The sequence below is a fragment of the Triturus cristatus genome, chromosome 4_1 (assembly GCF_964204655.1).
Source record: "Triturus cristatus chromosome 4_1, aTriCri1.1, whole genome shotgun sequence".
Taxonomy (NCBI): Eukaryota; Metazoa; Chordata; class Amphibia; order Caudata; family Salamandridae; genus Triturus; species Triturus cristatus.
In genome coordinates, this window is record NC_140585.1 from 317,450,247 (window position 1) to 317,474,205 (window position 23,959).

The 23,959-nt window shown below is 45.1% G+C and overlaps 1 protein-coding gene across 9 annotated transcripts in view; it reads right to left on the bottom strand.

Moving 5' to 3' along the window:
* The window catches only part of WNK1 (WNK lysine deficient protein kinase 1), a 1,135,119-nt gene that overhangs the window by 885,220 nt on the left and 225,940 nt on the right, over nt 1-23,959 (bottom strand). The window lies entirely within an intron of this gene.

Consider the following 23,959-nt stretch of genomic DNA (forward strand, 5'->3'; position numbering starts at 1 on the left):
AAGTGAGATTCTTTTACCAGTAACAATTAAACAGCATAAACAAGACAGGACTGATGCTGCGTGAGAGGGAATTGGTGGGCCTTGTAGCAGCAAGCCTCCCTTATTTACAATAGGCCATTTTGTCCACAGAACAGCGTGCACTCCAAGAGAGGTTTTAAAAGAGTGATCATTTATTTTGTATAGCCATGAAACAGAAAACACTTTTCTGCTGTAAGCAAGCCTTGTTCAAGACAGTTGTTCACAAAATCGCAAACTAACTCAAATGTAAATGTCACAGACACCATAAAAAGAAAGTATATATATAAAAAAATATATATATCTTAACTGTGTCCGATATTTCCTCTGCATTAGTAAAGTTATGTTAAATCCCAACATAAGCTCATGACAATTAAACAAAACTTAATAAAATGTTTTTCATTAAAATGTTTATTTGGGATCAAAACATTGTAAATTGCACTTCAGTGCCCGATCACTCAAACTCATCTCTTCTAATAAATAATGCATTTCTTATTCATTATTACAATAGTCAGTCCAAATGGCTTCTCCTAAGAATCGAAAATCATCGCCCCAGTGGCCTTTGGATTACTAAGCACCCAACCTACTGCAAGCAGCCTGTCTCCACTGCATTGGCATTCTGCCGGGCCTAAGTCCTATCCCCAGAGGCGGCTACCCATCCCGGAGAACAGCCTTAAGTAACAGGTGCGGTGATTGAATCGCCTGAACCTAACCCACCACAAACAGCCAATCCCTAATATAAACTACCTATGTACAAGCCTTGCACCCTACCCACCAGAAGCAGCCAACCCCCATTTTCCACAGTATTTGGTCCTGTGTGGCGAGGGTTGGCTGTGGGGCCTCGCCTTTAGCCAAACCATCCGTCCAAGCCAAAATGGATGTCCTTGAAGAATAAAGAAATGAATACAGTCAAGCTCTTTTATTGAGTTTTGTGGGTGGTACATGAAAATAAATCGTTTGGGGGGGGAAGGGGGGTTAACTGTATGTTCTTACAAATTCAGTGGAAAACATCCACTTTCTTTTGTCGTATTGATTATATTTTTTTGGTAATGGTCTTCCATTGCAAAACCAGATAATGGTGTTGCACTCATTTAAAATGTGCAAAGATGCATAATTGGAAATTTTTCTATTCCATTTCCTGCAGCATCTCTTTCAGAACATTTTGTGGTCTCTCTGGATCCTGGGCTGCTGGTGGTTTTCCTGTTCTGTTCTTACATGAGCTCGACTTATTTCTTCTCAGCCTTCAAGTTAAGGTGTCGAAGAGTAAAATGAGTAGAGACCTCTTAAACCAATACTGGATTTTGATCAGAGCTAATATGTAACTCTCATCATGTTCAGTTATTTTATTCTGGGCGATGAGAAAAGGGCTCCTTAACAATGCTTTGCTTTGTGTGCTTTTCAGAATGCACTGTCTGTCCGGTGGTAGATCAACATCATAATTGCCCCACGGGTTGCCCCAAGAGTAGGAGTCTAAAGGCGTGTCATAAGGATCCGGAGAAGATACTGGACTGTCTCCTCCAAACTAAGAATGTGGTGACCCCTTTGGAGAGTGAGACAGAGTCGGGAAGTGGTGGTGGTTAACAGGGGATGAGGGGAAGGTGGAGGTAGGTGGCACAGGAGGAGTAGGGGAAAGGGGAGGTGGAGGTAGGTGAGGAAGAGGAGGTGGTGGAATAGTGCCTCTATCATGGCGCTGTGGGATCTTAGGCTCCACTGGCGGGTTGAAGGCCTCCTTGAAAGTCAGCTTCCTTTTGGGAGGAGCAGATTCTTTAGCCTCTGAGGGAGGCGGAGCAAGGATCAGGATCTGCTATTGCTGAGCATCAAGCTCATCCTGTAGGCATTGGAAAATAGGCTGATCTTGATCTTCGGAAGAGGATGCTGCTTAGCACGCTGAGAACATCTGCACCAAAGATGGGCTTTGGGATAACAAACCGGAGGTGGATTTCAGCTCCGAGGACCTTGAGTCCAACGATGGCTTCAAGGGGTTTGCCGGGTAGGACACATGCAGGGAGACTTATCAAGGTCCAAGACCCATATTGGACTTGAGATCCAAAACGGAGGCCTTTGACTTGTGGTTCATGCAAGGGTTTGACATATTTGTGCAGAATCCCTGTGAACCTATGGACGGGACTGACTAAGTACATTTGGTACAAGTGACTAGGCCAAGTATTTATGTTCACAACAGGCCTAAGGCTCTAAGGATTGGAAAGGGCATCACATATAACTGAGGACTGTTGAGGAGGAAGAAAACAAGTTACTTACCTCTAACTTTGGTTCTCCAGTTTTGGTAACTTTCATAGATTCCCATTGCTTGTATAATTCCCCATCGTCGAGATGGGAGTCCCCGGTATACATAAAATAGCCATAGAAAGTAGTACAAAAAACGAATTAGTCCTAGGCCCCGTCTAGTTTTGTAGCATATCCACCCCTTTTTGTAAAAGAGACCAAATAAAATGAACAGCCAATCAGAATAGCCTCAGCCCATAGAACCTTCCCGAGAGAGCCTCAGATTTTCGTAGCCGTTTTGTACCAGTACAACAGAAGATGCTGAAGGCTGAGATTTCCCAGGGGAGGAGGGTGGGCGCATGGGAATCTATTAAAGTTACCAATACTGGAGAACCAAAGTTACAGGTAAGTAACTTGCTTTCTTACTCCAGTGTTGGAACTTTCATAGATTCCCATTGCTTGTATAGCTAGCAGTAAGAACACACATTTTGTGAAGCAATACCATCTTATAAAGCATTGCAAGATGCATCCTGTTCAGTATATATATATTTATACTACACAGTCAAAGGGCAATAGAACAGTAATCAATCAGTGAAGAAACATAAAAAGTATTTAGACTTGCAAAATGTGCGAAGAGCATAAGAAAACAAAAGGAAGGAGGGTTAGAAGAGAAAGCTCACCACTCATTGGAAGAGGTTCCTAAGGACTGCCTGTCCCACTGCAGCGTCACTACACATTGAGGAATCCAAGCATTAATGCCTTGTGATGGTATGGGTGCTGCTCCAGGTTGCTGCTCTGCAAATGTCCCCGACAGAACCTCCGGCGGAGAGAGCCGCTGAAGAAGACATAGCTCTCGTAGAATGCGCCCGGACCCGCCCTTCAAGGGGCTTGCCCGCTGCTTGGTGACAATATTGGATAGCGCTGGCAATCCAACTGGCAATCCCTTGCTTTGAAAGAGGAAAGCCTTTCCGAGGAGCACTGATGGCCACAAAGAGCTGTGTTGACCTCCTGAAGCGTTTGGTATGCTGTAGATAGAACTTCAAACAGCGTAGAATGTCCAGAGAGTGGAGAGCCCTCTCCGCTGGAGTAGTAGGCCGAGGAAAGAAGGACTTGAGAATTACTGGTTCATTCAAGTGAAAGTCTGAAGGTACCTTTGGAATAAATTTAGGATTAGTCCTCAGTATCAAAGTCTCTTTTTTAAACTGCAGGAAAGGTTCCTTAATAGTGAGAGCGTGCAATTCACCCACTCTTCTGGCAGATGTTAAGGCGAGAAGGAGGGCCACCTTCCATGAGAGGAATTTAATGTCCGCCCTATGAATCGGTTCAAAAGTATGCCTCATGAGCGGAGTAAGAACCAAGTTGAGCTGCCACAGAGGCGGTGGAGGTTTAACTGGAGGGAAAACCCTAAAAAGACCTTTAAGAAATTGTTTCACAATCCTTGCCGACCAGAGGGAAAGCCCAGAGGAAGTCCGTCTGAAACTAGAGATGGCCGCAAGGTGTACTTTGATGGAAGAATGAGCTAAACCTGATTCTGCCAATGCCAGAATATACGACAAACTTTGATGAGGTGCAGAAGAGTAGGGATGATTTTTTTCTCGTCGGCACCAAAGGCTGGAAACGCTTCCACTTCAAGCGATGTTTTCTCTGTACTTGGGGCTCGAGCCTGAGCAAGCACCTCTCTACATTCTGACGAGATATCTAGAAATTCTCAGTGCTCAGGAGCCACGCTGATAACTGAAGAGATCTCGGGTCCAGATGTACCACTTGGCCCGGGACATAGTCAGCAGGGAAGGAATCAGCTGCAGATGAACTGGACGGTCCAGGGAGAGTAGAAGAAGCTCCGTAAACCAAAACTGGCGGGGCCACCAGAATCATTTTGCAGGGTTCCGCTTTAAGCTTCCGGAGAAGTCTAAGAATCGGTGGGATCGGAGGATAAGCGTAAACAAAGGTGCCTGACCAGGCCATCGAAAGCGCATTCACCAACGATCCCGGATGGTGATGCCTGCTTGCGTAGAGTCGGCATTTTTTGTTCTCTGGAATGGCAAAGAGATCTTTGGGCGGAGTGCCCCAGAGTCGAAAAATCCCCTCCAGAGTGGTGTGGTCTAACTCCCACGCGTGGCTTACAGATTTCAGGCCACTGAGCGTGTCCGCTGTCTTGTTGACACTTGGAAGATGCTCCGCTGAGAGCGATATCTCCTGTTGGATTGCCTATTCCCAAATCGCCTGAGCCTCTTTCGATAAATCGAGGAGACCTCACTGCTTGTTTACATAGTGCATGTCCGTCGTGTTGTCCGTTCGGACCAGGACGGATGACTGTCGTATCCGCGGAAGGAAGGGCTGCAAGGCAAGACGAATCGCCAGAGCTCCAACAGGTTGATGTGAAGTAGATTATGCTGGGGCAGCCAGCGGCCGCTTACTTGGAGGTCTTGTAAGACTGCCCCCCAGCCTTCCAGTGAGGCGTCTGTTGTAATTATTAGAGGAGCTGGGGTGACCCTGAAGGTGAGACCCTGGGAGAGATTGTCCTTGTTCGTCCACCATGCTGCAGCCTCTCTCATAGGCTGAGTGACTAGGATCTTTTCCTCAAAAGATCAGTCTGCCTGGCGCCACTACAAATCCAGTTGCTCTTGGTGGGGGCGCTTTTGTAACCTGCAATAGGGAATTAGAGGAATGCAGGCCGATATTGACCCGAGGAGGGACTTGTAGAGGCGAACTGAAAGTGACTCTTCATTGCAATCGACGAGCTGAGGTTATCAGCTTTGTCTGTCTTTCCTTTGAAGGGAACGCTTTGCAACAAGATGTGTCCAGGGTTCCCAAGAACCGGGCTGATCTGGACGGGCACAGGACTGACTTTTCTGTATTGAGCTGAAGCCACAATTGATTGAAGAGCTGTGTGCAGGTCCTGACCGCGTTCTCTACTGCGTGATGAGACGGAGCTTTTAGCAACCAGTCGTTCAGGTAAGGGAAGACCTGGAGCTTGTGCTTCCTGAGAAACTCCGCCTACAAAGGGACTAGTACCTTTGTGAAAATCTGCGGAGCGGACCGGAGTCCGAAAGGCAGAACCTTGAACTGAAAGTGGCTCTTGGCTACTGAGAAGCGCAAGAACTTCCTGTGGGCTGGGTGGATGGGGACATGAAAGTATGCGTCTTCGAGGTCCAGAGTGGCCATACGAGAGAGCTTACCCCAGAAGATAGTCTCTATGATCAAGAGACATATCATTCATTTGGGTGGATGACCAGATGATAAGATTGATCACGTAGACAATTGATGGGTATCCAAGCTCTGCTCAAGGGTCCCTACACTTTCACAACATTCGGTCTTTTGCTTTTTGTTTTCTGCTTCTGTACTCCTGTCCCTTGTAGCCCTAGGCACTTGTGGGTATTTTTGATGTAAGACCCCCAGTTCTTGAGGTTTTTGATATTTTAGATATTGGGGAATAGAACTGTGGCAGGTCGTTAAAGATTTTCCCTTAGGCCCTACTATACTCTGGTTGTTTGGTTAAATCTATGAAAGTTCCAATACTGGAGTAAATATTATACCTTGAAGCTCTTCATAGAAATAAAGCAGGTGTTTGACCATAGCAGATTTATAATTAATCTGGACCGGCCGGTGGGATGGTACACATTCTTGTATTCCTTGTTGCTACTGCTGCGCAGTGGTATCTGCATTAGACTTGAGACGTATTAGTGGAGTCATCTGCATTTGGTGTAATAAACGTGAAAATAATCAAAGTTACTGCCGCCAATGTTCCTGTTACTTACCAAAGGAAGAGAAAATAAGAACTAATCACAACTTTATTCCGATCTCCAAATCATAAAATTACAGCAACATAAGAACATGGAAACATCCTAATATCAAGGTGGATTTTACTAAAAAAATCAAGTTTTGAAAACATTGGTAGGTAATTCATTATCGTAAGATCCTAGGTCAAAACATGCTTGGTACTAATAAATTAAAAACAAAGATATTCTTAATTCCAATTTAAAATACAAAGATTTAGACCTCAAGGATTAAAATCACATATTAGGGATATAACATTCCTGGTGCTACTTTGTTAGCTTTTTGGCACTACGACTAACTTATGCCTATGAATTACATCCCCAATCTTCCTCCTTGTGCAAATTGGCAGGAAAGAGCTATGTAAAATTAAGCTTTTGTTCAACCAATCATACTCTGGAAAGAATTAAATAATCAAATCCATAAAAAGAACAATCATTATAAAAACCATTATTTAAAATGTGACGTAATAGATTAGTTTGATGACCCGGTTACCTAGTCTGCATCATGTGTGCTTAAAATGACTGCTATGTCAAATATCCCCTGACGGGATTTGCATCTTAGAACAAATTACCCACATCCATTCCAAGAATTTAGCACCAGGTATAGCACACTGCTCCGATGAATTTGAACACAATATTCTCGACACAATGTAGCTGCTTCTAGTACCCATGTTTTTCCATGTCGGCCTCAAACATTTTTTCCATGGGGCCTCATAGGCTGGACAAACAAAAAGAACATGGGAGTAAGTTTCCTTTTGATCTACACATATCTTGCAGTTGCTATAGTCACTGTTGGACCATTTCCATGCAAGCGATTTTAATGGGAGGGTGCCAACCCGAAATTGAAAGTATAATCATCTAAGGGCTTAGCTCTCAAATCCCAAAACGGCTCATACAAGGGGCTAGATTTAAACTCCAAAAATCTCCCTGTCAATGATGTGCTCTCAGTTGATCTGATATTATCGGTCATAATCATAGACCAGTATTGCTCTTTCATTTCCCTTTTTGTGGAGAACCATTGACCCATGGAATCCTCTCTTAAATGCCTCAAGCCCGTTGCTATCAACGTACTTTTTACATACAGATTATCTTATGTGCAGTGTCCGCATCCAAGACATCCTTGAGTGAGGCAGCATTAACTCTGGAGTGGTCCACAGTCTGCGATATCTAGCTATCTCATCCAAGGATTTGCAACTTAGATCATAACGCAAAGGCTTGAGTGGGGTACATTGTGGAAGATTTGTAATGCATCGTAAAAACTTATTTTCAGCTAAGACGAGTGGGGTCAAAATTTCAAAACCCCAAAGTACATAGCCATATAATACTGAACCCACGACTTCGATGTCATAAATGTGTATGGCAGGGTTCATTGACTGTTAGAGAAGTTTTATGTTCTTTCACCAAAGCTCCTGCCAATTGAATGTTTTAAGGCCATGGTTTCGATACGGGGCATCCAATTCAGTGTCTTAGCTAGGGTAACTCCAAGATAGTTAAAAAATCTTGTCTGTTCAGAGGGCTTGTCAATTAGTCTCACATTACCCTCTATTACTCAATGCAGATTTAAATCAAAGTTTGTTTTGCTCGCATAAATCACTAGCCCTCGCACACTATAAAATTCTTCAAATCAAGAAAGTGCTTGCTGCAATCCGCTCTGTTTTAGAAATAGAGTATTATCTGCGAACATCAGAATTGGTATTTTTGTACCTGCTAGGACCAGGGCATCTGTTGGGTGACTAGCAAAGAATTGTGCTACCCCATCCAAGAATAAAGAAAATCATGTTGGGGACGTACTCTTGGCGAACCCACTTGGAGACTGGAAATCTATCTGTGGTGTTAAGGACTAATGTATGTTGATTGTTGGCAAAAAAGGCTATGCTGCCATAACACTATACGTTTCAACACAGGCATGAGAGTTACAATATGATTATGTTCAATTGGATTGAGGAGGGGATGCCATAGTACTTGTGGTGCCCTGTCTATTGGCATCATGGCAACAGATGTCTAATATTCCATGAGCACCGATACTCTATCAAGGAAGAACATATTGAGGGGATGTACAACAGTAATAGCACATTTGCCTAGATTTGTGTATGACGGCTTTAAGTACTGTGTAATTTGCACTAATCAGCAGGAACCGCTCGTTTGCGTAAGACAAACTTTGGATGGTGGCGGACTGATTCCATGCACCCCAGTGGGATATGTTGCCCCTTGGCCCAGCTAGCTCACAGTGCCACCGTTACCCCCACCTCCCCCTAAACGTAGACAGAGCGGACAGGTCTGGCAATGACTTCACATGATAACCCTGTTCCCACATGAACTGTAGTGACAGACCTAGACCTTTTCGCTCAGTCACTCGTGTTCTCATTTGCTCACAGAAACATACAAACACAAAAAGGGATGTTTTTCAATATTTGTTCAACCATAGTGATTCTTGTAGAGAAAATATGTTTTGCAACGATTGGCAGAAGCAGACAAAAGTTATAGGGAGTGTCAAAACAGTGAAAAAATAAGAGTTCCACCATCTTGTTGAGACAACTTATATATGCATACATATACAGTATTTAAAGCATTTTAGCATACTCATACGATGCAAACCCTAACCTACATGTCTAGGGTAGGAATGTATGGTCTGCCAAGAAACCCCCTTCTGAATAATCTAATCGCTTTACCTGGTGGATAAGAGTGTAGGACCCCCGTCTTGGTCACAAACTGGACACCCCTCATGGAGATGTCAATCAGCTGCTGGGCAAAAGCATCAACATGCAGGGACCCCTCAAATGTCAACAGAAGTGTCTCCTCTGATTGTATTTGGAAACAAAATGATATATTTAGAAGAGGGCATCCATCCCTCAGGCCGAGATTGTGATCAGGCTGCCATTGTCAGAATTCCACAGATAGCTGTGTCGCCATATGGATGTAATAACACATCAGTACCATGAACATGAGGGCCTTAAACATAGTGCTGAGGCAGCATGATAGTGTTCTCACGAAGTTCTTTGCATCAGCAAGCTCAGTGTTTCTTCGAAACTAACCCAAGTGTCACAAATGCAAAATGTGTGTCAAAAGTCGATGTGATAAAGGGAAGCAAAATTTAGGAAAGAATTGTGTACATGTAAACTGACATTTTCTACTAGGCCTAACTCTGGCACATGGCATAAGAATGTTTCCGAAGCTGGCGCCGAAAGATTGGTCGGAGCCAGTGGCGGGGCTTTGGTATGTGCTTCAGTGTTGGGAGCTGTGTAGTTGCTGGGTCTGAAGTTTGGTGTCAATGCTGACCCCAGCCTTATGCCAGTGGTGGACCCTCCTGGGCTCGAAGCTCGGCGCCCTCGTGGGCAATGCTCTGCCTCAGTTCAATGTCAGGGATGTGAAGGGGGTGGACTGGTCTTACTCACAGCTCCAGTCTTTGATGGATGGCATTGGGGAGGAACGGAGGCGCATCCACTTCTGCTTCAGAGCCGGAGCGCTCTTTAAACGCTAAGACTTGGCCCTCTGTGGTGGAAGTCTCCGGCTCTGGCTTGGCTTTTACGGTCACATCACCAAAGAGATCCAGAGTGTCGCCGCTCTGTAGATTGTACATGGAGACAGAGGCGAGGCGTCAAGCTAGACCGTAGCGCAAGGTCTTCAGATTACAAAAGGCAAACACAGAAGGTCTTGTCGTGCTCTGGGGACAAACAAAGGTTACACACCTGATGGAGGTCTGTCCATAGATACCTGTTGCAACACTTTGGGCAGCACTGAAATGGCGTCGTTTCCATCATGGATGGAACATTCTAGGGTGTTGAACTGCAGAGAAGGCCCAGGAGGGGCCAAGCTCCTAACGGAACATGGAGATGTCTTGGTCCTGGAACCGAATAAGGGTGCACAACGCTTCAAGACAAAGAGAAGAGACGATGATTGTTAACACCGATTGAGTGGAGAGGATCCGAACGGGCCTGGTGAGGAAAACCATGAGGTATCAATCTAGAGCAGAGGTCTTCAAACTGGGGGGTGGGACCCCTAGGGGGGCCTCAAGTGATCCCAGGGGGGAGCGCCAGGCGCTGGCCAGAAGAAACATTATGCTTAGTTTTCAGCCCAAAAAAATGAGCGGCAGTAAGCATGTCTGTAATGGGCCCTCATTAACATCCTTCGTCATTTAAACCCTGGCTGGGAGAAGGCGTCAAGAGGGAAGGGACTCCAAATTTTCTCCGAAACCCCCACTACCATTTCGAATAATCACACTGAGGATACTATCACACATTAGTAAGGCCTGCCTCACCAGAATAGTATGTTTGGAAATCCTGTATTTGTTTGCATTTCTAAAACAGTGACAGAACTTAGCTGTAATGTTTAAATAAGTCTAGAAATATTTAAACATTGCCAGTTAAATAGAAGAATTGTGAAAAATGTTGGGGGGGGCGATTTTTTTTCTACACGGGGGGGGGGGGGGCTGATTGAAAAAGTTTGAAGACCACTGATCTAGAGTTCAGTACTAACACATCTGAAACAGACAGCGGAAAAAAACAACCTCACAATGGAGCTGAAGCCCGTGCACATTACTAGAAATAGGCTTGAGTCACCACAGCTCATTTCTAAGAAGAACAAGTTGCACACATCCGAGTCATTGGATGGTAGTAGAATGCACAGCAAGTGTATGTACAGATGCACATGTCAATGATATTTTTCTTTAGTAAAGCCACAGATATTATGCAAAGAGTAAGAACAATTGTTACTTACCTGTAAACAGGTGGTTCTCCAGTATTGGTGTCTTTCATAGATTCACATGCTTGAATATTCCCCGTCGTCGGAGTGGGAGTCCCACGGTAAACAATATACCAATATATACAGTCATAATATATATATATATATATATATATATTTCCAAAAGCGGCCCGCTTTCAGGTTGGGATTCCTCGCGCACTCACGAGACCAGAGGCAGGTGTGCAGTGAATCAGTTATATTTTTATTTCATATTCAGCAAGCCAATGCTCAATAAAAACTCTACGCGTTTCGGTTTCCCCTGAAACCTTGCTCACGAGTTCTAACAGTTTTCAAACCGCATTTTTTTCTCTTTATAAACAAACACCAAAAAACACACCCATGTGATACATCGTGTCACTTCCTGTGCTATCCAGCTAAGCATTATGGTACATATAGTTCGTTTTAATTCTCCATTAAACGAGGTCACATTGTAATCTCGTGTTAACAATCTAAATTCATCTAAAGGATTAATCCATAGCGATCTTTCCATTACAATCATTGATACAATTGCAAGAGGAGAACGACATTATCCTGCCGATATTTTCCAGGCAATGCCTGATTGTTACCAAATAACGCCCCCCAGTGGGCCAACAATTCTATCTGAATTGATTTTACAAGTTAGTCTGCTGTGGTATGTTAAAACCCTCTAGTGGGTCTGCCAATCATAAAAGGAGGTATATGTCGATTATAACCGATATGTGAACACACATCCTCCTGATCACCTCATATAGCGTTCAAGCCCTCTAGTGGGCCTTCACCTCCCCTGTGGAAAAAAGATTTTTTTAAACAAAGCTTTTTTTACTGTTTCATTTTTCTCGTGACTGTCTATTGTCACTCATTTTACCATCGTATCTTACAGGAAGGTTTGTTACAGAGAAATTTCATTTAAAACCGTGTTTTTTCAGACATGAGGGGGTGTGAAACGTGAATCTAGTGACAACTGTGCTAAAGGGAGACAAATAATAGCAGCTCTGCTGGGCATTTTACATTAGTCTCATCATGGAGCATATTTACAAACAGTTCATAAGTGATAATTGAGTTCCTCATCCTGGTTCAAGCCATCCGGCATAAGTGTTCGAAAATTTAGAATGTGGCGTGATTCCTTCTGTCTTAGGATCCTTTCACGATCCCCACCTCTTGGGTGTATTCCTACTGTCTCCAACGCATAAAATTTTAACTTTTTCCAGTCTCCACCATGCTCCTTCTCCATATGTTTGGCTACCGCGTTGCTTCGATCTGAGTTGATGGTACTCGCACATGCTCTAAAATGCGTTTTTTCAATTCGCATTTTGTGCTGCCGATGTATTTTAAAGCACATGGACATTCCATTACATATATTGCAAATTGAGTTTTACAGTTGATTAGTTGGTCAATCCTCCACATCCGTTTGTTTGCCATCATCACCTCCTTCTTGTTTTGTGCAATCAAACAGACCTTACAGCTAGTGCATTTAAAAAATCCTTTCGGCTTGAGCCATATATCCGATTTCTTTTGATGTTGAAAGTGACTATGCATTAATTGATCTCGCAAATTTTTAGCAAAACAAGAAGGAGGTGATGATGGCAAACAAACGGATGTGGAGGATTGACCAACTAATCAACTGTAAAACTCAATTTGCAATATATGTAATGGAATGTCCATGTGCTTTAAAATACATCGGCAGCACAAAATGCGAATTGAAAAAAACGCATTTTAGAGCATGTGCGAGCTACCATCAACTCAGATCGAAGCAACGCGGTAGCCAAACATATGGAGAAGGAGCATGGTGGAGACTGGAAAAAGTTAAAATTTTATGCGTTGGAGACAGTAGGAATACACCCAAGAGGTGGGGATCGTGAAAGGATCCTAAGACAGAAGGAATCACGCCACATTCTAAATTTTCGAACACTTATGCCGGATGGCTTGAACCAGGATGAGGAACTCCATTATCACTTATGAACTGTTTGTAAATATGCTCCATGATGAGACTAATGTAAAATGCCCAGCAGAGCTGCTATTATTTGTCTCCCTTTAGCACAGTTGTCACTAGATTCACGTTTCACACCCCCTCATGTCTGAAAAAACACGGTTTTAAATGAAATTTCTCTGTAACAAACCTTCCTGTAAGATACAATGGTAAAATGAGTGACAATAGACAGTCACGAGAAAAATGAAACCGTAAAAAAAGCTTTGTTTAAAAAAATCTTTTTTCCACAGGGGAGGTGAAGGCCCACTAGAGGGCTTGAACGCTATATGAGGTGATCAGGAGGATGTGTGTTCACATATCGGTTATAATCAACATATACCTCCTTTTATGATTGGCAGACCCACTAGAGGGTTTTAACATACCACAGCAGACTAACTTGTAAAATCAATTCAGATAGAATTGTTGGCCCACTGGGGGGCGTTATTTGGTAACAATCAGGCATTGCCTGGAAAATATCGGCAGGATAATGTCGTTCTCCTCTTGCAATTGTATCAATGATTGTAATGGAAAGATCGCTATGGATTAATCCTTTAGATGAATTTAGATTGTTAACACGAGATTACAATGTGACCTCTTTTAATGGGGAATTAAAACGAACTATATGTACCATAATGCTTAGCTGGATAGCACAGGAAGTGAAACGATGTATCACATGGGTGTGTTTTTTGGTGTTTGTTTATAAAGAGAAACAAATGCGGTTTGAAAACTGTTAGAACTCGTGAGCAAGGTTTCAGGGGAAACCGAAACGCGTAGAGTTTTTATTGAGCATTGGCTTGCTGAATATGAAATAAAAATATAACTGATTCACTGCACACCTGCCTCTGGTCTCGTGAGGAATCCCGGTGGGGACAAAGGAGGAAAAAAAAAATATATATATATATATATATATATATATATATATATATATATATATATATATATATATATATATATATATATATATATATATATATATATATATATAATGATATAAAACAGAGATAAGTAGGTAATAAGCATCAAGAATGTCCCTATATGAAATCTCCATAGAGATACAAGAAGAGAGAAAAAAAGACATTCGCAGTCTATCTCTGTCATTATGTTGGTCCAAACTACAGCCAATCAGGCGTCAGCTCCCCTCTATGAACCTTCTCCTCAGAGCTCCTCAACTCAGATTTTCGTAGCACCAGAGTGACTTTAGAGTGTATGAGGAGAAGGGAGCCTCTGAAGGGAGGAGGGAGGGTCGCATGTGAATCTATGAAAGACACCAATACTGGAGAACCACCTGTTTGCAGGTAAGTAACAATTGTTCTTCTCCAGTATTGGGGTGTCTTTCATAGATTCACATGCTTGAATATAGAATAGCTAGCAGTAACAATCATCATTGTTTCCATAATCATAAGAAAACTGAAATCGTAATGACAATCAACATCCTTATATATATGATATTATTCAATATCTATATAAGTGCAAATGAAACCATTATTCAACTGTAAATGTAAACAATATGGAGGAGGGAAGGAAGAGGCTCACCTTATTTAAAAAGATTGCGAAGCACTGCCTGCCCAACTGCAGCATCCTCCTCGTTTAAAGTCGCCAAGCAGTAGTGTCTTGTAAAAGTAGGTCTGCTCAACCATGTAGCTGCTCTGCAGATTTGATGTTAAGGCACTCCAGCAAATAAGGCGGTTGAGGATGACATTGCTCTAGTGGAGTGAGCCCTCACTGGTGACTGCAAAGGTTTGTTCGCCTTTTGATGGCAGAAGACGATGGCTGCTGAAACCCAACGTGCAATAGTTGGTTTTGTAACTGGACGCCCCTTGTGAAACCGCCCACAAGCTATGAAGAGTTGATCAGATCTTCGAAAAGAAGCTGTTCTGCTGATGTAGAACTTTAAACATCGTTTCACATCCAGGGAATGTAATCTTTGCTCCGCAGGATTTTGAGGATTAGCAAAGAAAGTCTTTAAGATGACTGGTTCGTTAATATGAAAGTCTGAAGGCACCTTCGGCAAGAATGTTGGATTAGTGCGCAATACTACAGACTCTGGTTTGAACTGTAGGAAAGGAGGATTTATTGTAAAAGCGTGAATATCACTGACGCGACGTGAAGACGTTAATGCTAGGAGAAGAGCCACCTTCCATGTCAGATACTTCAAATCGACTTTGTGTATTGGTTCGAACGGTGGACTCATTAATTGTGCCAACACGATGTTAAGGTGCTACAATGGAGGAGGGCGTCTAACAGGTGGAAATTTACGAAACAATCCTTTGAAAAATTGATGCATTATCCTTGAAGAACAAAGGGAAGTTGAACCATCTTGACGGAAACGAGAAATTGCCGCCAGAAAAACTCTCAAGGTTGCATGAGATAGTCCGGACTTAGCCACCTGTAAGAAGAACGGTAGCAATTGTTCTGGTGTAGAGTGAATTGGATGAACCCCAGTAGATGCACACCAATGGCAGAATCTCCTCCACTTTAACTTGTACGTCTTCACCGTAGAAGGAGCCCTCGCCTGAGCCAAGATGTCTGTGGAATGTCTAGATGGGCAAATTCACAGTGCTCAGGTTCCAAGCTGATAAGCTCAGTGATGAGGGATTCGGATGACAAATTTTCCCCTTGCTCATTGTAAGTAGATCTGCACGAGGATGTAGAAGGATGGGTTCGCATTGAGAAAGGAGGAGTAATTCCGAGAACCATGCCTGTCGAGGCCATCGTGGGGCTATGAGAAGTAGATGGCAGGGCTGCCTAAGCATCTTCCACAGGACACGGGGTACGAGAGGGATTGGAGGAAAAGCGTAGGCAAACAGATTGTACCAGTTCATCAAAAGGGCATTGCCCCGTGACCCTTGATGGGGATGCCAGCTTGCATAATCTCGGCATTTCCGGTTCTCTGGTGTGGCAAAGAGATCCAGCTGTGGACGACCCCATAGTCGAAATATCATCTCTAGAGTTGGTTGATGTAACTCCCATTCGTGGGTCGACGAAGAGGACCTGCTCAGGGAATCCGCCAGGATATTGGATACCCCCGGTAGATGAACTGCTGCAATCGTGATGCGATGCTCGAGAGACCAATCCCAGATCGACTGAGCTAGACGAGACAGTTTCGGAGATTTTGTTCCGCCCTGCTTGTTTATATAGTGCATGCAGGTTGTGTTGTCCGTCTGTATTAGGACTGTTTCTCCTTGGATTAAAGGAACGACTTGAGAGCTAGAAATATAGCCATGAGCTCCAACCTGTTGATGTGCCAGGTTTTTTGACACATCGTCCACTTCCCCTTTATTGATAAATCCTCCAGATGAGCACCCCATCCTTCTAGAGAGGCGTCTGTTATTGTCATGTCTGGTACTACCGACAGAAATGAAATTCCTTTTGTTAGATGTAATGGCTGTATCCACCATTTGAGTGCCGAATTCATACGGTCTGTGACGTTTACAACGTCGTTGAACGAACCAGTAACTTGACGCCATTGGATGTCTAGTTCCTCCTGGATGGGGCGTGTCTTCAATCTGCAATGAGGGATCAAGGCAATGCACGATGACGCCATCCCTATAAAGGACTTTAATAGTCTTACAGAAACTGACCTTTTTGATCGTATAAGGGACACCACTCGAAGAATCCTTTGTAGACGGTCTTGGGAGAGAAACGCCTTTGTTGACACTGTATCCAATGTTGCTCCTAGAAATTCTTTGCGATGAGAAGGTTGTAGATGGGACTTTATGGAATTTATGGATAGTCCTAAGGAGCGACACACCTCTTGACAAAGACTTGTATCCCGTAGAAGTTTAATTTCCGGTTGTGATTTCCGGAGACAGTCGTCCAGATATGGGAAGATTTGAACACCCTGGAGACGTAGGAAAGCTACCACAGGTGCGAGCACTTTTGTAAACACTCGAGGGGCAGATCGTAGACCGAATGGTAACACCTTGAACTGGAAATCGTTTCGACCTACTCGAAAGCGTAGAAATTTCCGATGTCGATGTAGTAAAGGGATATGAAAATATGCGTCTTGGAGATCGATTGTCGCCATGAAATCTCCCTCGGAGAGTAATCGCAAGATCTCGACAAGCGTTAACATACGAAAGGATTGTTTCTTTAAATACTTGTTGAGAGCCCTCAGATCTAGTATTGGCCTCCATTACCCGTTCTTCTTGGTGATAAGGAAGAAACGGGAATAAAATCCTTTCCCTCTTTGAGATCTTGGTACCACCTCTATGGCTCCCTTGCGTATTAACAGTTGAACTTGATGAAAAAGTTCTTTGATATGAGCCGGCGGTGGTCCGGTAGGTGGCGTGGGTGGGGGAAATTCGATGAACTCTAACGTGTGACCTTTTTCTACAATGTCCAGAACCCAACGGTCCTTTGTTATGGAGGACCATTGAGAACAGCACAGTGAGATTCGACCTCCAATTTTCTGGGACTGACACAAGTCATTGTCTTTTAGGAGTGGAACCTCTGTACGAGGATTCTCCTCTGTAAGTCTTGGAAGACTGCTGCAGAGAGGATTGCTGTTGATTGTTGGTATAACGATTGGAACCCTGGTTGTATGGTGGATATTGATTGCTTCCTCTCCGAAAATTAGAGGAGGTGCCGCGTCCGCGTGCACCCCGAAATGGCTGTTTTCTAAATTGCAACGTACCTAGAGAGCAAGCCGTCTCTATCTTTTTTGATCGATTGAAGAGCTTCATCCACATGGTATCCGAATAAAGATTCTCCGTCGTATGCCATATCCAAAATTTTTGCTTGCACCTCCTGGCGAAAAGATGTGGAATGCAACCAACCTTGCCTGCGCAATACTACCGCTCCAGCGAGTTGACGGAAACCTGTACAAGCGATGTCCACTGCACAGTCAATTATTTCTGCAGATGTACTCTCTCCCTCTTGAAGAAGCTTCACAGCTTCAGTCTTAGATGCCTCAGGTAGCATTTCCACTAAAGCCGATATATCCGCCCATATTTGACGGTCGTAACGACCTAAAATGGCTAAGGATTTAGCCGCTCTTACAGTAGAGGAAGCCATCGATGGAAATTTTCGCCCTATAGCATCCAAGCGACGTCCATCACGATCAGGTGGTGCAGTGATTGTAGCCACAGGGTTTCTAGCCCGACGTTGCGCTGTGTGATTACAGAATCTGGTTTTGACTGACCAGTGAGGCACGCTGGAGCTCCTACTGGCGACTTCTACTTTTTCTCCAACCTAGGTACCTGTGCCGGAAGACTATTCGGTGTCTTCATTATCTTTTTTCCTTCATCCCAAATGAACTCGATAATAGGGATTGTATGTGTCTGCTTGAAAGGTTGATTTTTAAAATCGTACAGAAAACAATCCTCTTCTTTATGTTCCGTAGTCAATTTGACCCGTTGGGCCGCTCTATCCATCAACTGGTGAAAACTTGCAATGTCAACAGGTGGTGAGTCTCCAGGTACTACCGGAGAGGGAGATGGTGTTTGGACATGGTAGTCATCCCACTCCGCCATATCATCACCATCGCCACCATCATCCAGGATCTCACCATCTTCCTTGTCTTGAGGAACTTCCTCTTCACTGTCATGATGAGTCAATGTCCGAGCTGATGATTGTCTCAGCGGAACTGAAGGCGTTATAACTGGCACTGGTTCCGACACAGATGTTGGCACCACTGGAACAGCAGGTACTACAGACTCTTGTGGTGATAAAGGGAAACGCCGATTATAATCATCCAACATGAGTGGAAGATTTGTAATAAGCGACAATGGTAACGTCGCAGTCTGTCCTTCCATAGGAATTTCTTCCTGATAAAACCGTTCATCTCCATCCTCATCACTTTCATCCTGGCATTTTATTATCAAATCCGATGGACTGTGTGCTGTACCAAACGATTCAGGCAAACCTTCTCCTGAATCTTGATCTGAATCAGTTGCGAACAAAGGTGAAGGAAGTTGAGAATCATCCAAAGGTATGACCTCACCCAACATATCCTGTTGACTACTTGGTGGCAATGGCAACAAAGGTACAGCGGCAAAGGACGAAGTAGTCGCTGAAGGCGCGGCAGAAATTTGTATATTCATTGACCTCTGCGCAGAAGTTGTCGTCGCTGGTGTCAAAGACTATTTTGAAATCCTCTTAATCTTTATCTTCATTGACGAAACCGCCGTCGACGGGGTCGGAAGTACAGAGGCCACTGTCGACATCTTCTTAGCCGGAACCGTCGACAGAACCAACGTCGACGGGATCGTCGTCGACGGGGACGACGACGAGGTCTTCTTTTTCTTCGTCGACGGAGCACTCGTCGACGAATCAATCGACGACGTAAGCGTCCACGAGGCAGATTTTGCAGTCTTCGACGACGACAATGTTGGCGTCGACGAGATCTTTTCCTTCTTCGTCGACGATGCAATAGGCAACACTGATGACACAGTCTTCATAGTACTGATAATCATCGTCGCCGACGATAACGTCGACGGGACTGCCGTCGACGACTTTGATGCTGACGCAGTCGTCGTCGTCAGAGTCACCGTCGACGAGCAAGAAACGGCGGATTTCGTCGTCGGAAGTCTCGTCGACGATGAAGTCAATTTTTTTGCCAGAAAATAGAGAAGTCGATGCCTCAGCAGCCTGAGAACTATGTCTCGTGGGCGATATCGCAGTAGCCATGGATGAAGACATGGCAGATGTCATAGACAGAGACATTTTCTTCTTCTTAAAGAAAGGAGAAGGTAGATCTTGTACACTACTGCGTTTTGAGGCCAGAAGTAAAGCTTTCTACATCAGAAAGCACTTCATCCTTATCTTTCAGTCTCTGGAGCCACAACAAGAGACGGCCTTCCCTGTCTTTAAGAGTTTTTGTAGAAAAAGTTCTACAGAATTTACATTTACCCACTTCGTGGTCTGGGTAAAGACAGTAAATACACTTACTGTGTGGATCTTCAGAATATAAGCATAGCTTTCCACAAGAGGAACAAGGTCTAAACAGAGACTTCTTACTTGAAGACATGCTGAAGAGAAAAATACTGAGCAGAGCTCAGGGAGACTCCCTTTCACACGACGTGCGGTAGAAAATCTGAGGTGAGGAGCTCTGAGGAGAAGGTTCATAGAGGGGAGCGGACGCCTGATTGGCTGTAGTTTGGACCAACATAATGACCGAGATAGACTGCGAATGTCTTTTTCTCTCTTCTTGTATCTCTATGGAGATTTCATATAGGGACATTCTTGATGCTTATTACCTACTTATATCTGTTTTATATGATTATATATATATATATATATATATATATATATATATATATATATATATATATATATATATATATATATATATATATATATATTGTCAGGCGCTGATCCAGTGCGCCTACCGAAACTGTAACCAGACCACAACTTCCAGAATGCTTGGCGGTAGAGGGCGTGGCCTCCGCTATTTAGTACGGGAGAGGAGGACCAATCGGAGCGCGTAATCCTGTTCACTTGAATTTCCGTTCGGTGGGTTCCGAACGAAACGAAGAACTGCTGAAGCTCGCCAGCGCGGGACGCTAGTGTAAGCGTTGCCGCGTTATTCTGAACCCAGGATTTGCCAAAGGTAAAGGACCACTCGCGGGACGCTGATGCCAAGCGTTGCCGCGTTACTTCGAACCTAGGATTGGCCAAAAGGTGAAGGAGCACTCTTTATTCGCGGGACGCTGAAGCCAAGCGTTACCGTGTTACTTCGAATCCAGGAGTTGCCAAAGGTGAAGGACCACTCGCGGGACGCTGACGTAAGCGCCGCCGCGTTCCAGGAGTTCGGGACTGATATCTAAGCCTCGGACCAAAAGAGGCACTAGGAGCGGACGCTTCCTCAGTGGAAGCCGGAGCGGTGCCATTCCCCGCCGGAGCCGCAGCCTGCCAATTGCAAGGTATAGTCGTTCTAAGGAGGGGCTGCAGTGTGCGGGACATTTCTAGACTCCGACGAAGACACCAGCCTGGTGTAATAGGGGGGTGCGTGACTTTAACTATACCTCACCTACAGGGCTAGACAAGGGTGCCAGTGAAAGACTATAGTCGCTGAGTTGGTTAGCATTGAAGCACTGCAGAATTGTATCGGGTGCTACCACCTCAAAGGAGCCTTAAGTCAGGGGGAACAGAACCCAGAGAGCCATAAACAACCTGAGGTGTGTGAGATGAAAGGAGGTAACCGGTGGCGATTTCGGCAATGTTCTTGGTGTTTTGTTGTGTATGAGGTGACACACTGAGGAGACATAGTGAGACCTAATGAGAGTAGGTTGCCCAGTGTGGTTGTACTATGTATTATGATTTCCTTCTGTTACAGGTATCCCAGTCCCCGCTGTTCCCTTCCTAATTCCCCATCCCTCGCCTGATTGCCCTGGTACTCTGTGTTCACATTCAGAGCCGGGGACGTCGGGAGGTGGAACTCTTGTGCTTCATTCGCCCCCACAGAAGCCGCAGAGGATCGCGACAGAATTACGCGCCTAAGAATTATTTCTGTGGGTTTGAGTCGAGCACAAGTATGGCCTCCCTAGACGATGTATTGCAAGCCCTCCTGTTGGTCCAACAGGAATTGGCTGCCTCAAAGATAGAGACAGCCGCCCTGAAAGATAGAGTAGAACGACAGGGGCGCAACCCGTTTGATGCCTCGTCGTCAATATCGCCTATACATGTGAATGTATCACCGCCCATCACCCTGGCGAGCCCGGAGAGGTTCTCGGGTGACCCCCACAAGATCCAAACATTCCTGACACAAATAGCTTTACATTTTTCATGCAAACCCGCTTCTTTCCCCACCAATCATTCGCGGGTAGCGTTTGCGATATCTTATATGACGGGGGACGCTGCCAATTGGGCAGTTCCCTTGGTCAAATACGATGATCCCCTGTTATCCGATTGGAACGCCTTTAGAGACGAATTCGAGAGAGTGTTCGATAGAAGGGCCACCACGTTTTCGGCGGACAGAGAGTTATTGGGTCTCAGACAGGGCAAACATGAGTTAGTGACATATCTGACCCAGTTCAACCGGCTCATAGCCGAGACGGCGTGGCCAGAGGAAAAGCGTATGTCCCTGTATTATCAGGGCTTACATGATGATATGAAGGACGTGCTGGCGCAGATCGATCCGCAGCCTAAAACTTATACAGACCTGATGAACCTCACGTTACGGTTAGACCACAGATTGGCTGAGCGGAAGGGAGAGCGGGTGTACGGCCACGTAGATAAAACGGAGAGAGGACCCAGGACCACAGGGGTATCTCCGGAGTCTCAGGCAGAACCCATGGAGGTGGGTGCGATCAGGGCCCCGTTATCTAAAGCCGAGAGAGAAAGTCGCAGACTCGCCGGTCTCTGCATGTATTGCGGGAAGAAAGGCCATTATGTGCGAGAGTGTCCGGTTAAACCCAAGAAGAGCGGGTATGCCAGGGCTAAGAAAGTGGCCGTGGCTTCGTTGCCGGCGTTGCCCTCAGGTAGACAAACCTCAGAAGTACTGGAGACGACAACCGAACCTCGGGTTATGCGGTTGCCTTCTTTGGCCGTGATAGAGTCGGTTGCATCCGAATCTCACGTAGTGTTAACCATGCGATTGACCGCGGGCACTAGCGAGTACGAGATAGGGGTGATGATTGATTCCGGGGCCACCGGGAACTTCATAGATAGCGGGTTAGTACAGCGGCTAGGACTAAAACGTATTCCGAGAAACAGTCCCGAGATAGTTTGGGCGGTGGATGGGAAGCCTCTTAAATCAGGGCCCATCACAGAAGTCACTGAATCTCTAACCCTGACCAAAGCAGGACTCCTGTGGGATCATGTGGAAGAGGTGGCCTTCAACATCATCGAGGCTCCGCAATACGAAGTGATATTGGGAATGCCTTGGCTGACAACCCATAACCCCACGATCGATTGGAAGCAGAAATCGGTGGAGTTCGACACCGAGTACTGTAGAGAGGAGTGCGCCACGGCGCATCGAACCCATCTTCTAGCCCTCACTCACGGTTTTCACCTCGGTACCGCAGCTGAGAAAGAGACGGTTCTCCCGGCAGCCTATGGCAAGTACAGGGAGGTGTTCAGCGAGAGTAAGGCGGAAACCTTGCCACCACACCGCGTTTACGACTGCCAAATTGACTTAATCCCAGGGGCAGTCATGCCGTCTTGTCGAGTATACGCCTTGTCAGAGCCGGAGACAGAACATTTGCGACACTACTTAGACCACTACGTTGAGTTAGGGTTTATTAGACCTTCACGTTCTCCAGCGGCTTCACCACTGTTCTTCATCAAGAAAGCCAATGGTGAATTACGAACGTGCATCGACTATAGAGTACTGAATAAAAACACAGTGCGCAACCGCTACCCTCTTCCTCTCATCCCAGTCTTGCTAGACCAGGTGAAGGAGGCGTCCATTTACTCTCGCTTGGATTTGCGAGGGGCCTATCACCTGGTCCGGATAAGAGAGGGCGATGAGTGGAAGACGGCATTTAAGACGCGGTACGGGCTATTTGAGTACAGGGTGATGCCGTTTGGGCTGTGCAACGCCCCGGCCGCGTTCCAATACTTCCTAGATGACGTTCTCAAGGAATATATTGATAAAACTGCAGTAGTGTATATCGACGATATACTAATATATTCCTCGGACCCCACAGAGCACATCAAGCACGTGTCACAAATCCTACACATACTACAAGAGAACAATTTGTTTTGCAAGTTGAGCAAATGCGAATTCAACGTAGAAGAGGTAGAATTCCTGGGGGTGGTCTTGAGTCCGTTAGGGTTGAGTATGGCTGAGAGAAAGGTGGTTGCAGTGCAGGAGTGGCCTATACCGAAGAACGTGAGAGATGTGCAGTGTTTTCTGGGATTTTCTAATTATTATAGAAGGTTCATCTCTCACTTCTCGCAGCTCGTCTCGCCTATCACTCGTTTGCTACGCAAAGGTCATCCGTTCTCTTGGTCGCAGGAGGCCATGCAGGCGTTCTGTGACTTAAAAAAGGCCTTCACTACTGCCCCAATCCTGCAACATCCTCGCTCAGAAGTCCCATTCATAGTAGAAGCAGACGCTTCCGACATAGCAGTGGGGGCCGTGCTGTCACAGAGGGAAGCTCTAACAGGACAGTTGCATCCAGTGGCCTTTCTGTCCCGGAAACTGACTCCAGCAGAAACAAACTACACGATCGCCGAAAAGGAGCTCTTGGCCATCAGGAAGGCGTTTCAGGAATGGAGGCACTATCTGTGGGGGGCCAAACATCCGGTAACTGTTTTCACCGACCACCGGAATTTACAGTACCTAAAAACGGCCCGGCATCTCACGCAAAGGCAA